Genomic DNA, 17,943 nt, shown 5'->3' with positions numbered 1-17,943 from the left:
TATAAATAGCAGTACGGGCATCATCAGAGGCTTCAGCTCACAAGGGGGAAAGGGGAGGGGAAAGAGCTTACTACCAGAGTATCAGATCATGAGCAACAGAGACGATCCTCCCTGACTCATCAAGAAAGGAGGGAAACTCTGATCTCGCATGCTCGTAGTCTGCATGTTGGAGGTTCACCCTGCTGACCTCTGTGGCCACTGGTGCACAACTTTGTCCTATGCTTATTGCATAATTATTCATATGAGATGACTAAGTGCACTATTCAGTTACCATCTTCCCCTTTGTTCACTGACTTATATATGTGGGACATGGTTTAGGATAACACAGACTTGCAAATGTAACTGTTTTTTTTTTTTAAATTAAAAATAGCTGCATAACCAGAGCAATTATTAGAGCGTATATTATTTGATGTGATTCTCTCAGGCAACTTGTATTATTGCTCAGTGTCACCACGGTCACTGTCTGCACCACGACTAGATTTCCTTCCTAACAAAGGAGTCCTAGTCATGGTAAATGTTATTGTAAAACATCAGCACAATGTTTTCCTCATCATTTTACACCTCCGCCACCACCATTATCTCTGTGTACTCATGTGTTCCAGCTCTCTACAGTGCAGCCTGCAGTACTGGCCTCTACTTTGCCTTGGGTTGTTGCCTTTGTCTGGAGCTCTCTCATCTCTGGAGGTCACATTGGCCGCCCTGGAGGTACTATTAATGGTCAGTGTGCCAACTGTGTGGGCAATCTAAGAGAACCATATGCTGTCTGTTAAATCACACTCAGTGAAGGCAGCAGTGTAACACGGCTGTTTGGTATCTGATGAAAATGACAACATGCTTAACATGCGTAACAGAGGCAAACGCTGCAGCCAAGCCATCAGTTAAGCATGCAGTGTATTGGAGCTGATATTTCTCACATCCTTTCCTTTATCACCATGCCACCTCATGTTTTGTATTCCACACTGATTGCTTCAAGAGATGGGGATTCAACAGGCAGAATAACTAGCCCTTACTCATTCTCCATAGGCTAGCCACTTGCCACTTTACAAAATTCATCCAACTTAAGTTCACCATGGCCCAAGATCAAATATGTGTTTCTTTATTTGTTTTTTATTGGAGGTTTTATAATAGCAATGTGGGTCCTGGCCTCAAAATGTATTTTAGCCTTGTGGCAAGTCAGGCAGAGTAATGTGAATGTGCTGTTTGCCTAGCATTTTCACACATGGTTTAGACACTGCTATAGAGAGGCCCTGTAGCAGGTTCTTTTTCACTTTTCATTAAGAATTCTAGAGGGTGTTTCGACTGAGAGGTGATAATGTTTCTATGGACATCACTGGCCTCTAGTCACACACCAAAGACTAACAGCTGCTGCAAAATACAGGCAATAGTTCGTTTTTAGTATGAAACTATGTGTTGAATGCCCATCTGCATAAATACTGCATCAGTGAAAAAATGTCACTATTCTGTCACTATGTGGAGACATAATCCAAACGCCTACCTCACCCTGTGTACTGAAGCTCTGAGGTCCTGAAACACTGAAGACATAGTAATTTGTCCTTGAGGATGGCCGTAAATGAGAAGGCAGGGTTGCTACACTGGGTTTAGAAAAACAGAAAAAAGCAAACCACCGCCCTGACAGCTGCAGTTTTAGTATCTAAGGAATCATCAATCATGTATAAATCATGAGGCTTATATGTACATGTCTAATTATATAAACAACTGTATGTGTGCAGATGTGTGTGAATCTAAATCTGTGATATTGTTTTAGAGCTGAAACTATTATTCGATTAATTGAGTAGTCAATTGACATAAACTAAATTAGCAACTATTTTGATAATCTATCAAGTGTCATATTTCCAAGCAAAAATATCAAATATTTCCTGCTTCCTATATTTCTTTTCACTAAACCAGTTATGCTTTAAAAGCCTGTGTTTCAGTTATCCTGTAGCATTAGCACAAATGCAGAAATGGCAGGAAGAAGTACATGAGCTTAATAACATTTGATCTTTGAAGGATGTTTTGAAACAAAACTGCTTTTGTTTTTGAGTGTGCAGCCTTTTCCCCTCTCTGCTGCAAATCACACATGCCACTACCAGTGTTTTTAATTAGAAAAGTAACAACAATAACTAAAATGTTGAGTAGAAAATCCTCTCACAAGCCTAATTGCTTTGTCACTGTATTGAAGTCTATGTGCGTGCAGTGTATGTGTTTGATGTGTCTGCGTGGGAGTTTGATGAATAGATGGAGGGGCAGTTAGCATGCTGTCACAATATGTAGGATTACAGCTAAAGCAGCATATCTGGTGATATTTGCAGTGCGAGTGTGTGGAGTGCAGTATGTTTAAATCAATTCCTTAGTGTTGGATGCTTCAGGGAACATGAACATAAGATGGACGTCTTGGTGAAGTGCGGCATGCGTGAAATTGTACTTCTCACATCACTGTCTTAGGTCAGTCGGAAAGCTGGCCGTTGAACGTTACGTAATGGCATTTTGAAAGTAAAGGATTTAAGTTGTATTAAAAAAACTTACCACCAAAACCCAGGCAGACCAAATACCCACACTGGGCGATATGTCACTGAATCCTGGGAAGATTTTATATTTTAGCTAAATGTTAATATGTTAAGGGGGATCTTGTAGGAAGGAAGTGAGTTGCAAACATGACACTAAAGAAGAAGAAGAGCCATGTCTCCTTTGGATGTAATGGATGGCCACTGAACAACCTTTGAAGGTTGCTCTCAATGTCAGGGTCCTTTGTGGAGGCCTACTGTGTTTACACTCAGTAGAAGTGAGAGTTTGGGTTGGTAAATATGTCTTGCTTGGACAAACACCCTGTGTTGCTTTGGCTGGGGCTGATAAAAAAGGACTGTTGAGATCCTAATCAAGATTGCTGCTTTGGCAATTAAATCTGACAGTGGAGAATCAGAGCTATTCCTCTGTTTCCTAAAAAAGGGAAAAAAATTGGAAAGTGGTTTTTCTTCATCTACAAAAACTTTAATTAACTGTGATTACTCCACGTGCGCCTTCAGTTTTTGGGAGAGAGAGAAGAAATTGTGACTCCCTTGAATAGTTTTAGCCTATGTACAGTACAGTGTGGCAGTTTAAATGAGTTCCAAGAAGTTTGTTTGTGTACTCTACACCTAACCTGTTTTGTTCATCCTAGTCCTGCAGAATTAAGTTTTGTGAATGTGAGATTGATGCCACTCAAACCACTGTACCAGAGAAGATGATGTTTTTTGCAACTGCACTGCTCATATTCATGTACAGCATTTATGTGCTCTCAGTAAAGTAAGTAAAGTCTATAAATGCAGTTAGATTTTCTGAAATCAGTCACTGGAATAAACTAAAAAGTGTTTTAAAGGATGAGTGATACTAGTGGGTGGTGTTTTTTTTATGCCTTTACAAAACCAAATACAGAAGCGCAAAAGTGTAAGGAATGGATTAAACAGTGTGTTTATCTGCTCTAACATAAGCTGCAGTTGAAATCATGTCTGACTAACTAGCTTAGGGACGGGACGTGCTTTGTTCTGTATTTTTGAGAATCAATTCAGTGCAAGTCTATGGGAGAAAAATATTACAGGTTAGTATTAAGACGGGGCTATTTATATGAGATATTCCTCTCCCTCTTCCCCTGCTCTCTCCCTCAGCCTGTCTATCACGTTATGTTCCACTACCCAAACAGAGCTTCTCATTTCATTCACTCTTATTTTTTAAATTTATGAACAATTCTCTGTCAAAATCTGCAAGGGGAGGCACATAGAAACAGCTGTTTGCGGCTTGCAGCTCGCTCACTCTCTCGTTAACTGTCCCTTCACTTCCCTCTCTTCCCCCCTCCCACGCTGGCGCCAGCGTTCCATATTTCTATTTCAGAAAGTTGGCAACCCTAGTAGTAACCAAACATTACTTAAGACCAAGGAGCATATCGTTATCGTTAACCCATAGCCTATATCATTGTAAACTGCAGATTTTCCATGTGTGAGAACAGAAAGCTAAAAGTAGGCATGTAAAGTAAAAGGTAGGCATGGCACAGCGAGCACTAATCTCCGGAGAATTACAGCAATACAGAGCTGTAGAGGATTACGTGTCTCCACACTTCCCTCACTCATGTTGTCAGATCATGAGGGGGAGAATAATTTAATACATAAAACTGCAGCCACACTCCTTTGGAAATGTAATCAAAGTTTTTTCCTAACTGGAATCCAAACACACACCACCAACACATGATTTCTCTGTGCTAGCTACTACGAACCACAAAGTAAATGTCAAGTGCAGTTTTTGTGATGGGCAGGGTTAGCTAGTTGCCTTAAATTACATTTGATGGGTTAGATTTATGTTTACGCCCCCAAATGCAAGATGACTCATCAAAAATATTTAATTAGTTTTACAGGAAAATCATACAGTATAAATACTCAAAAATGTTTTGTTTTTTTAACCTTTATTTGGCATATGCCAAGACATAGCACAGGACACGTGATAAGAACGTGGAAAGTAATTTACTGGTCTTTAAAAAAACTGGATACAAATACAACAATGTACCTTTTCCTGCCATGATGTGGACCAGTGACAGCAAATTACACTGCATCCCTGTCACCCACCTGTAAAACCTGTTTAACACCTTGGCCTTTTAGTTTGAAGGTAGTAGGCTAAACGTTAATGTTCATCGGCAGTGCAAAACGGTTCACAAGGTCAGAATCAGTGCAGCTGTCACTAATAAACTAAAAAGGTGGGGCTAATTAAAAGTAATGAGCTGTGGTGGGTTGTCTGTTACCACCCATATAGGCTTCAAGTCTATGGTCAACGTGGAGGCTGTAGTATTGGACTTGCATTTAACTGGAGTTAGGGCTAAACAAAGAATCTAAATATTATTGAAAACGCAATATGGCCAAGTGCAATATCCGAATCGCAGGAGCTGCAATTTGATAAAGGTAAAATGTGTCACAACATACCACTATAAATGAAGCATTGTGGTGCTACAGAGATGCCCCGGCCTACAAGTTATATTCTCCAAACGTAAAGGAACATGCTTTTTTGGTAAAATCGTGACTCATATCGCAATTGCAATATCTGTCAAAATAATTGCAATATGATTTTTTTTTTTGCATATCATTCAGACCTAACTGGAGTGTATTTTAAAATATTTTCCACCATTAACATGTAGTATTTGAAAATATAGTCACTTATGATGTTTCTCTGTCACTCTATTATATGTATTGGCTTTATTAAACTTTATAAATTCCATAGGGTTTTTGAATAATATGGTAATGACACAATGGTATACAAGGGCAGCAGCTCATTACTTACTGTAAAGCACAAAGGAAGAGTGCTATATGTTGTGTATTCACCAGTCAGTATTCATTTAATTCATTGCTTGCATTTAATAGCTGTAATGAAAATACAATGTGAAAGCAAACTACAAGGCAATGCAAGTGTTTCCATGTACAGTCCAATGTTAATTATTATACAGGCTAAAGACAAATATTAGCTATGCGTATAAAGCAGGAAATCATCTTTAAAGAAGGAGGCAGGTAAAATTATATTTCTGCTTGAATTTCATCTGGCAGCGAGGCTCTGAGCAGAAAATGATTCTTCCACTGCTACAGAAATATCAAATCATTTGTATTGAGTCTGGGATGAAATCAAAGATTGAACTATAAATTGAACCTTTTTATGATTCTGACACTATTACAACTGGTGCCGTATGGCCCCCAATGTTATTTGTGCTTGCACATTAAGGTGTGACCGTTTATTTCTCTCTGCAGACTGCTTTGAAGTGAACCCTGTGAGGAGCATCCAAAACGACACAATATTCTGGTGAGTTCCCAAATTGAAATTAAAACCCTCTTCACATTTACATAATATACTACCACACATAACCCATCCAGACTGTGAACATAAGCAGAAAGTGATAGAAGGGAAAGGCTTTGAAAACAACATGCTGAAAACAATTGTTTCCTTCCTCTGACTCTGTCGATCACTCAGTTTTTACTCCACAGTATGTTTGACTCACCATGCATGCATATTCTCACTACATTAAACACAAAGGAATACCCTACAGTTTTACCCATTTTCCTTCCTTTTTCTCCCACATAAATTAAGTCAAACGGAGACTCAAAGGAATGCAAAAAGACGGCATCTTGTACTTTTCCTCCCCTCTCTGTCACATTCAGATTTAACAACATGTTCACATACAGAGAGAGAGAGGGAGAGAGAGCGAGCTTCTGCAGAGTGACACTGTTAGCTATCCTCTCACATAGGCAGGGTTGGGCTGGCGCCACGGCTGTTTGCCTCATAGCCTGCGCAATGGGAGTCGGCTCCATTATCAGAGCTACTGCTTCGCCACCCTGCAGCAAACCCAGCATCCTCTGCTCCTGCAGATTTAATTTCTTATCTCAATAGGGAAAACAGACCCTCTGATGAACAGCGGAAAACACCCTGGGCTGCTGTGAACACGTATTGAGAATATATACAATAGATGGTTTGATAAACTTATAACCAGGCATAGCACTGATATTCCTCATAGGAATTTGTGGTTGGTCATAGATATTAAAAGGAATTTGCTTTATACTGTAAATAATGATTAATGGAAGGGAAGCTCTCATCACCATTAATCGGGATCCCTAGGTAAATGTCTATTATGTGCTGCTGCTGTTCTAGGACATACCGAGTTGCCTCTATGTTTGCAGATAGATAAAAGCAGTTCTTCAGCTGCTGAATTCTCACATGACATGAACTCAGCATGAACCTGTGTCATATGTGTGCTCCTTTTGTTAAAAGTCTTGCGAGAGCACATTATCACTTCTCGGAGAATGGAGTAGCTGGATATTCTTAATGACATGTTTTCATAAATGCCCTTGTGCAAAAAAAAAAGCTTTTAGTTACTTTGGGTTTTTTCCTCTATTGTTTTCCCATTTGCTTTATTTTTGACAACCTGCAAAATGTCTTTCTTGCTGCATTTGGTAAGAAGTCGAAGTCTGTGATAGATCCGAAAGATTTGACTTGTGGCTTTTCCAGCCGTTTACTAACAGCTTCATCAATGTCATGAAAAGCCACTACAGTAGTAATTGTGTGTCAACTTTCCCAGGCTCTAAAACAAAAGTTATTATGTGAGCACAAAGAAGTTATTTTACTTGATATACCTTGGCTAAATTAGTTTTCTTGTGTCTTACCGTAATCACGAGGTATGGCGATTGTATCTGTGGTCTAAAGCGTCAAGAGTAATTTATTACAGTCATTAAAGTTTCAAGATCTTCTCTGCTTGTAAGGCTTTACAGTTCGTCGAAGGATGTTCCTTTAAAAACATCCTTTTCTGTAAAGCACTTTAAGCACAAACATTATTTTATTTTAATTATAATAAATGCACACTACACAAAGCACACTTTGTAATGCAACATTACATGTATGTGTGCTTGTACAGGAGTAGAAGCAAGTAAAAAAAATCACAGTACTGCACAGACACCATATCACACACGCCAGGCTTATCCACTAAACGTTGCAGATATTGAACCTGATCGTTTTCAGGTGGCTGGGGTTTACATAATGTGGCACTGTGAGAGGACATTGATTTTTCTTGCTTTGAACTGGCAGTCCGGCAGGATGCTTTTCTGCACAAGGGGAGTGTCTGGTTTCAGCATTGTATGGGGAAGCAGAAATAGGCTAATCAGCTAATTTGGCAATTGGGTAGAAATAGAAAGTTAATAATCCATAGTTTGAGCAATAACAAAAGTTTGAAAGGCAAAAACCATTGCATTAGCCATTTTTTTCATCTAGAAATACATGAAAGGGGTTGTAAAGCTTCTTATGTTTTAATGAAATGAGCAGAATATTGTCAGTGAGGACGGGCTGGGTTGAATATCTGGTTCTTTGAAACAGATTAATTTAGGTTTTTTGATTTCTTTTAATAAGCTTTTAGCACATTAGCCACTTAGAAGATTTTAATGTGTGATGTTAAATTAAACACAAGTTGATGATGTGGTCATGAGATTATTAATTATCCTCATTTTCTTTATGAAGGTGAATGTGGTCAGTAAATGAGTTTGACACCTTTGACATATTATGTGAGGTCCAGGTGACAATACTTTCATTTCAATCAGGAGAATTGTTTAATGAACAGAAGTCTTTGGCGCTTAGACTCCGCAGGGAGATTTTGGTGATGAAGGGCATCTGCCCTGAGCAGCGGCAGAATAAATCCCCCCATGGAGTCCAGACACCGGTGGTGGTGGTGGTGGCTGATGATGAGGCTGATGGCTGAAGAGGTTGATGGAACGATGAGCTGATGGATCTGCTAAGACTGGGGGGTGATGGGGAGGTGGAGGGGCGCACAATGTACTGAAGGCAGAGAGAGAATTATATTTAAACAGACGGTAGTAAGAGGATGAGTTGACAAAGAAGGTGTGTCACTGTACTATTGGATAGATGAGACCAGCTGATGGAGCAGCTGACAGCCCTGGATAATGATAGCAGGAAATATGAGTGAGCATGCGTGAGAGGAGTGTATGGCAGAATGGTATGAGAATTAACTGCACCTAAGCATGCAGATGTATAGTCTTCCTGACTGAACGTTCGCTAGAGCTTCATTAGTTTCCCTCTAAAAGCTGTTTTATGCAGAAAGACTGCACAGAACAGGGCGCAACACAGGGCGCTAATACAGATTCATAACTCTCTATAGTCTGGTTCATGCATTTGTTAATGTTTTCATATGTCCTTGTTAGTGCAAATGTGTCTGCTTTACGGAGTCGTTTTTAATGAGAAAAACCATTTGCAAACATCATGACACTTTGCTACCACAAAGATACACCACAGGCTTTTGAATACTGTTGGTGAAAATTCAAAAAGGACTAAGCAATAATGCAAAGAGAGCTATGGAGGCTAGGGATAGTTTAGATTTGAAGGACAAGTTGTAGTTTGTAATGTAGTTTCCTCTGTTTATTAGGAGAAAAAGTCTTCAAAGATGCACTGATAATCGTGTTGACACGCATTTTGATTAGATTTCTTTCTGCTCAAACTACAAAGATGTAAAACGAATACATTTGTTGTTTCTTTTTTACAGAATCAAAGTTGTCAGAGTTGTCAATTCAGTAGGCAAAACAATTCAGGTTTATCTGTGTGACCCTGATACTGTCTTAAACTGCTTGCTGACAGCCACAGTATAAACACAGTAAACACAAAGTTAAAATGCATTTTATACAAACTTTCAGCAAAATAAATCATAAATAATTTATAAATAAATAAATATCATGCAATCTAATTTGTGCTGATACTTTGGGGTGCTGTTAAAATGCTTATTTAACAGTTCTCCTTCCTTTAAGTTTGACAATAAGTTTGTCATAAGCATTACCTCAGTTTATAAAACTACCCAGTGTTTTCTGTATAGAATAAAATAAATACTATAATCCTTAGTAATAATTAACCAGCCTTAAGCAAGGTATTTTATATATGATTGATTATAAGCAGCAATGCAGAGGATACATTTTAGTATGTATGTTTGAAACAGAGAAAGACACAACATTTATTACTCTTCATTAAACGAAATATTCCAGTCCCCGCAATCTTTTGCAGCTGACTCACATGTTCTAAATTACTTTAAATAATAAAGTAATGTTTTTCTCATGTTATCATACAGCAAGAAAAAGCAAAACCAGTTAACATGAGTCTAATATCTTGTGAAATTGCAGAGTTCTTAGATTAATCCTTTTCCTCAATGAGAGCACATCCAGCACGCTGAAAATATCAGTACACCAAAGTATAGATTTTTGAGTAATTTTGAAATCAGACTCTCTTCATGCAAATAGCTGTTTTGATGTCTTTTGTTGGCATCTGCTGCTTTTCTCAGGGCACTATAATTAAACAGGAGGAGGCCGCAACCCTTCTTTATTCTGTGTCAGTTTGAGAAATGGCTGTTGCAAAACGCACTGTGTCAAAACAAGTTGAACAACAGTTAGATTTCACACACAATGGAATCCATTTTTAGGAGTGTGTGTATCTGAGGATTCGTGAATTAATCTTCATTACTGCAGCGCCATGGATGTCTGAAAATGACCCAAAAATCAGTTTGTGGAAAATTTGCTCAACAGCATCGCACCATATTTTGTATTTATCACAGACAAGTATCATATACAGCTGCCTGAAAATCAGAAGTTATGAGGACACATTACTCGTTACTCTACGGCTGAAAAACATATTAAACTGTTTTGATTCCTTCTGCTGGTAATGGCTCAAGTAGTGACACCCCCAATTATAGATAAACACATTAGAAAATAGGGGTTAATAGTCGATGTTAAGTTCAATTTAACAGTTAGTTAAATTAAAGTTAAAGCACCTTGAGCTTCTTTCAATTGTTTCTCGACGTTTTGAGAGCAGCACTCCATCAAAAGATAAATCATCTTTTTAAATTACGGAAAAAATACCATATTTTTTATTTACTCTCCACGTGTCACCACCCAGGTTTACACCCACAGCACATCCCCTGATCTGACAACATCCTCAGGATAACGCTCATATGTCATCATTAAGGAGCACGGACTCAGGCACTTTGTCAGAGTTTGCAGTCCAGTGAAAAGGTACAAAGGGGGCAGAAAATAGATCTCTTTGATGAAGAACAGATTATGATGGAGAGGTGAGCAAACTTTCCTCTCATTCGCTGCCCACATGTGCAGTGCAGCAAGACTTGCCATCTCACACAGCAGCAAATTGCTGTCTGATCCCAAAGACAAGCTGCAAATGGGATGTAATCCTCTTGGATCTTTGTTAAAAGCTACAGTGAAATGTAAATATTTCCTCTCAATTTTAAATTTAAATAAAAAGACGTGTGTTTCAATAAAAGATCAAATGAATATGGTAATTTGTTATCACTTCATTATATGTACATATCCCATTATTTGTAGTATCAGTATATACAGTATTTATAGGCTACCGACGTACATTTACATTCCAAAGACAAGCTTTCTTTAGCAGTCTTGTGTGCCTGTATCAGAGGATCAGCAGCCTCTTTCAGACTCCTATTGTTGTAATATGACATGTGAAAATCTGACATAAAAATTTCCACTGAGCTCTGTGACTTGAGAGCTCACCCCGGCCGATTTGGCTTCAACTGCAGTCTGTATTTCCTCAATTTTAGTTGGCCTACCTCTGAGGGATGTGTTTCCAAAATTAGAAACCTTCCTGACAACTTGCTAGCTCTAAGGTGAGATAACATGCAGTGGCTTACAGACAAGAGTTTTATTGAAATAAACCTGAGCTTGTTATAAAAAGAGATTGTTGGAATGAAATATTCAGGGCTTCCTGATTGCTGAGAGTGTTTGGAAATGTCAGTCGAAACAATGAACATTTGAACATTTACTGTGTAAAATTTATAATTGCAAAGCTACTATCTGTATCTGTTTATTTCACAAAAACATCTGTTTGTATGTATCTATATATTAATATTGGGATTCACACTGGAAGTGAGCTGGACCAACACCGGAAATTAATGTCTACTTGCAACCTCTTATCACTGGTTATGCCTTATTATGGACATAAGCTGTGAATTAAAAAGTCCAAAGAGTGATTTTTCTTCCATTAATTGTTTCATTTGAAGGATTTTCAGAGATCTAAAGAAGGACCCAGTATTTCACCAAAAACAAACAGCAGAAAAACTTGCATAACTTTGTGTAACAGAAATGCTTTTTTACCTTTAACCATAGATTTTGATATCAAATTGGATTTATGGACGTTCATTCTTGATGGACATATTATACACTGCTATCACTGGAAATAATGACTTCTGCTGTTTACAACACTGTGTTAATGATGTCTATGTGTTTAGTTTGACTAGGTTGTGACTCTGACAAGAAGGTGTTCAAGTTGAGAGGCACATTGTGCCATTCGGGTAATGGAAAATGAATATCACTGCACAAATTCAGATGTTTGCATCTGTTCAGAGTATAGCCCGACTGATATAGGATTTCTGAGGCCGATACTACTAATGATATTTGGTATTTAAAAAAATCTGATAATGATTCACTGCAAGTATTTTTTTTCTAACACATAACATTGACAAACAATCTTGGCACGGATCCCTTCGATTTGTTTTCCTTTTTAATTGTAACCAATACATACTGAGCGGGCTGAAAAATCTATTTGTCAGTGCTCTCTGGTGGACAAACAATGTAATGATATCACTGTTTCTAAGTTACCTCAAACTTATTTTGGTATTTCTGCACTGCAATTTCCTGTTACTTATCGGCCGACATATACACTGATACCGATATATATGTAATAAGCTAATATCTGCCAATATATCGACCTGGCTGATTTATCAGTCTAGCTCTAGTTCTGAGCCCATTTTCTGTTCATGTCTGAATAATGTATTCATGTCCAGTTACATTTCCAGTAGTTAATGCTTGTTAAGCTTATATCCATTTCAAACAATATATTACATTGCTTGTTTTACCAACATAGTAAGGAATTAGTAGTGTTGCTTAAATTCTGTCTGGCATTGGTTGTTTCTGTTGGTTTATCCTTGAGCCTCAAAACTAGTACAGCTACCTGCAAATGGCAACTAATTAGCAAATCAACATCAAAGCACATATAGGAGGATGCAGCTAAAACCTAGTTAAAGCATTACAAAACAGACACATACAACAAGCAGACGGTTACAACAACAGACTAGACTAATCATCACAAAATAGTACAAAACTGTAGTCTTATGTGACTGACATGATAGTCACTATAATGATACAAAAAGGCACTTAAAGGTTGCTTGTTGTTGTTTGTATTAGTGCCGTTAATAGCTATAATAGCTTTAATAGCTACTGTATATGTTTCTTTCAGTCTTTATCGTTACTGTCCAACAAGGACAACTCAGATAGTAATGTGAGCTTGCAGCCATTGACATGGGATGTTAGGTTAAGATCAAAATCGCATAGAAATATAATATGTTGCCGTACACAGAGGAAGGTGTTGCAGCAGAAAGAAAGTTGCTGCTGACATACTGTATGAAGATTAAAATTTTGGTTTTCCTTTACTTATATACTTTAAATAGTATATTTCTTGTAGCATGTTGGAGCCAGTGCAGAAGAGATAATAAATGTGCTGGTGGAGTTTCGGTAAGAAAAGGCAAACAGCCTCTCAGTATGATGCCTTACAAAAGTGCCATGTTTAACGCTTCACGCTGTGAGTTTCTCTGGAGAATTGTGTCAGTGAGACCTGGCATCTCTGGAGACAGACGTAGCGGGACGTCCCAGGCTGCAGGAAGATGAGAGTTGCCAGATTAAGAGCACGCTGAAATGCAGTTTTCTGCTCTCTGATCCAAACACCCAAAACTGCTTTTTTATAAAATTATTATTATTTTGTAAACACCTCAGGAAAGCACATACAGCTGCATCAATTACAACTGCATGGCAGCGGTTTGATAGATCAAATAAAATGAATCTAATGCGGACGAAAATGATGAGTACAAACATGACAGGGTTAGACAAAGCATAACAGAAATTCATAACAGACATCATGTTCCCTTTGTTTGAAATAACCCCCCCGATTGTGCAGCACAACAAGGAGAGCTATAAATTATTCAGGTGCTCCCCGATGGCCGCCCATTTACAGCTGCTCACTTGCATCTGACTGGACGTATTCTTCTGCCATATTCCTCAGTGATCTGCCTGTTTTAAAATGGAAGCATAATACATGTGACCTCTGAGTGGGACTTTGCCTTCACTCTAATGCTTAATTTATTCATTACTCCGCCTGTTTTGGGTATGCGCCGCAAAGCCGGTAATCGTAAATACTGTTGAATATAAAATGAATGTGGAGGGGAAGGAACAGAGGGGATTATTACAGCTATATGTAAATAACAAGGTGAAATATAGCTCCTTCCTCATCACAGTGCGAGCACAACAAAGAAAGAGGTGAGAGAGGTATAACAGAATGCTGTGGTCATATATAAAAACACCATTTACTGTATTGTAAGGACAATACTCTCTCCAGAGAGCACTGCTGTTCCTTCATTCATGCTGATGTGAGGTTTGCTGTAGCAACTACCAGGAAAAAAGGGAAGATGGCTGAATCCCCTCTCTGTGAAGCATTTCCTAAGGTTTAAACGCTCACATCTCCAGGACTATCTGTCTATACTGTTTGAAGGCTGAGTCTATTTTTGCAGAAGTACTATATGGTCATGATACTGGACTGCCGTTGTACTGGCGTACAACAATAAATTCTTGCATTCACTGCAGATTTTAATGTGGTTTACTTGGGTTTACTTAAGTTATAATCCTTAAGATTTTTATTAATCAGCGGATCAGTTTAAAATATTGCAGAAAGTAATGGAACAAGAAGGTAATCAACCCCACTGTGACCTGCTGTTATGTAGAAAACTACACACGGCGCGTGTAGCATGAAATCAGATCACATAATGGAAAAAGATACACCAGTTACCCCTCTGTTGTATTTACGACAAAGTAGCTGCTCAACAAATGTTGGATGTGGTGTTAAACCGCACTTGCTGTTACCACGGTAATCATGGATGAAATCTTAGGGATTACAACTTTAAAGTTTAAACATGAAATTAAAACTTCTACAGCTTACAAAGCTTAAAAATGTTGCATAGTGCATGATATGAAATGCAATAAATCCCTTTGAAATGCAGTGCGTCTGCTGAGACAAACCTCTTTTTAAATGCAAAATCGTCTTCATTTAAATTCACCCATTTTTATCAGAATTGTATCCTTATAGCAAATCAGTAAGAGAATATTATCTCTATTGAAACATAAACTGAATCCCCCTCCTACTATAAACGTGATGTGTCGCAGTATAAGTCATTTAGTCATTCACATATTGTGCACTTGACTGTTACAGCCTCTAAGTGTATATACTGTTCAAAGGCAGACTGCAGCCTGGGGAATAGTTTTTTATTGTCGGTTGTCGATTTAATCGTTCTCTGAGTGCATGCAGTCATCAAGGGACTTACAGACACAAATTGAGGTCAAGTCCACTCACTTTTAACAGAGACGCTGCCCAAATAAATGGATCAATAACTCCTCTAATCACTTTCCCACTTTGAATCTGTCTGACTGCGAAATTCTTTCTCCTGAATCCAAAATGAGAAATGGCCACGTCTCTGTGTGAAGATTTAAGCAGGATAATCAGTAAATATCATCTCATAATTGACGTTGAAACATGTTTTTAAAGCACTGTGTAGTGAAATTGAAATGACCTCAAGTCTATATATCAATCAACATTGTTTTTCCTAACTAAACATTTGTCAACAAAACTTGTCACAATGATATGATTGGAGTTTCTTTGTCGCAGTCATTGATCATTAGTCATGCACCATTGCCCATATTAAGATGTGCATGTCGTTGTGAAGCAGGCTGCTTACAGAGCAGAACCAGGTTTCAGCATCAGGGTGGCACTCTGATTAAATTCCCAGCCTGTGCTTGTTCCCACTGTGTCCTCTCCTTTTGGCAAATAAATTGGAGTGAGCTGACCTTTCATCAGATATGCACAGCAAACTTGAGTGTTTAAGCTTCAACAACCAGACACGTTAACTTCAATTAATCAAGTGAATACCATTACAGAAGGTGACATGTACGAGATGGTTCACTGCACCATCCACGTATTTTACTCATCATCACTTCGAGGCAGTACTTTCTGTCTTTTCCCCAGTGGACGGGGCTGATCACTGGGCTCTGTCTCACAGTGAAACACCAGTCTGCAATACTCAAGTCTGTGTGTGGACTTCTCTGCTAGCCAGGCATTATGTAGTTTCAGGAGGGGAACAGTGAAATCATGATGTGTATTTTTCAATTATTTTTGACATTTTATAGATTGAACAAATAGTCAATTAGAGGTACAAATAATGGTCAGGTTCATTGATAATGGAAATACCATTATTTGCAAAAAACTGTCACTGTTTTGGAACACAAACGGTAAATGGACTGCATTTAACGGACAAAGTGCTTTACAATTTGCCTCTGATTCACATGTTCACACACCGATGACGGCGGAGCTGACCATCAGGAGCAACTTGGGGTTCTTGCTCAAGGACACTTCGACACAGCCTGGGATCGAACCGCCAATCCTGCGATGGACTTCTGAGCCACAGACGAGTCCTAGTACAGCAAAATTATTACAAAAAATGAAGAGAATAAATGCAAGACAATAAAGTAAAGAGTCTGAAAGAGTCAATAAAAGTTATTAGGCAAACAATAAAAAGGCAGGAATTATTTAAGATAAGGTCAAATAAGAAGGTCAGGATGAAGTAGAAGCTAATTATATACATTATGCCTGTCTGGAAAATGTATTTTGAGAGGTATTTTAAAAGGTGTTGATCATTTTTACAGCCTAAACGCTTCACTACGTTTCATAGTCAAAGAGTCTTGAAGGGAAAAGTTACAAATTAGTATCAGTAGCAATACTAAGGAAGCTCTGCTACAAAATCACCAAATTAGTGGTAATATGATCCTGGCTCTTAGTTGGCCTGACTTCAAATATTCAATTGGTGCTATGAGTCGTGATGATGAAAATGAGATTAAATAAAAGCTTGGATAATTTTCTCAAGGTTGGAAAAGACCATATTCTATCAGTACTTTCACTGGAGGAAGTAAGACGGAACAGTTCTTACATCTTGATCTTAGAAGAAGATCTGAGTAAAAAAAACACTAGATTCTGATGCACAGACCTAAAGGCTGCAGATATGTTTTAGTTTTTTGTTGAATCAGATTAATAGAGCTGAGTGGGTGGAATTCAGCAATCCTAGATTCATTATCATTAACTCGCAGAAAGTTTTGAGATAATAATTTATATCTGCAAGCCAATCATTAAGGTGAATCTGCTGGTGTAATTTGACAGAGGATTCAGTCCTAATAATTTCATTACAGACTGCACATGAACATCTTTTTATTGCTATTATAGATAGCATAAAAATAGCATGTCTGATATATATTGCTTAACGTTTCAAACACGTTATCAATGGTTTTTAAAGGCAGGAACTAGTCAGTGTTAGCTGGGGAAATAGATATCCTGTTTGCAAATGATATCAGAATCATAATCAGAGTTGGATCATCCAATATTATTACCATGCAGAGATAAGTGTGCCTGACAGTGTAGATTTAAATACAGTGGAAATCAGTGTGGCCTCAAAAATAGAAGACATAGTCAGGGGTTGGAGGCAATTCACTTTCATTCATTTGCATTAGTTCAACAGATTTTACTGTTCCAAAGGTTATTGAACATTTGGTATTGGCTTTCATTATGTACTGACAGAACATTTCTTCTAAATAATTAAATTACAGTCAGAACCTCTTTGCAAATATTTTTGAATATTGATTAAAATCTCTTGTGCAGATAAAGAGTATTTAATTGTGGAAGGAGCTAAAATCCATCCATGGGAAACACCATACAGGAAATACAGTCGAGATGATACACTACCTCCAGCAGCTGGAAATGATCTATCAGCGAGTTATGGTCTGAACCGTTTGAAGGGCAGTAACTGTGACATAAACCCCTTTTTCGAGGCTTTCAAGCAGGATGACCTGGTCTGTGGTGTCAACTGCCTCACTGAGATCAAAAAGAATTCAAACAGAGCAATCACAAGCACAAACAGCAACAAGGGAAGCTCAAGGAAAATGTCTGTGCCGTGGAATATCTTAAAACTCAATTTAGAGTAGAAGGTAGCAGTTTGGGGAATCTCCTTATTCCAAAACCTTGAAGAAAAATACAGTTTGAATGAAATATATGGAAAAACTGCTGGGTTGCTGTATATAAACGGCTGTATTTTAATCAATGGCATACTGCACATCTTGAAGTTTTGAAGAAGTTTTAGTCCAGATTATTAAATACTGACTGACTGCAGCACACCAAGGTGGAGAAGTGACATACATTTAAGAAAGACATATTTTCTCATTGTACTCTAAAACCTCAGAAGGCCTGGCAGAGAGCGATTGACATTTTCATACTCTAAGCTCTGGATATTATTCA

At 38.1% G+C, this 17,943-nt stretch overlaps 1 protein-coding gene across 9 annotated transcripts in view; it reads left to right on the top strand.

The window, feature by feature from the left end:
• Positions 1 to 17,943, top strand: part of lrfn1 (leucine rich repeat and fibronectin type III domain containing 1) — a 168,660-nt gene that overhangs the window by 115,165 nt on the left and 35,552 nt on the right. For 7 of the 9 annotated variants that reach the window (XM_044203092.1, XM_044203088.1, XM_044203091.1 and 4 more), the window contains one exon: positions 5,754 to 5,805. The exons of 1 other annotated variant lie outside the window; for it this stretch is intronic. The gene's annotated coding sequence lies outside the window, so the exon portion shown is untranslated. Of the gene's footprint in view, positions 1 to 602; positions 718 to 5,753; positions 5,806 to 17,943 lie in introns of all 9 variants that reach the window. One more of the 9 variants, XM_044203095.1, reaches the window with a different exon arrangement.

Source organism: Siniperca chuatsi, linkage group LG7, assembly GCF_020085105.1.
Source record: "Siniperca chuatsi isolate FFG_IHB_CAS linkage group LG7, ASM2008510v1, whole genome shotgun sequence".
NCBI lineage: Eukaryota > Metazoa > Chordata > Actinopteri > Centrarchiformes > Sinipercidae > Siniperca > Siniperca chuatsi.
Note: the sequence above shows the minus strand (reverse complement) of the source record. Positions and strands in the feature narration are given on the sequence as shown.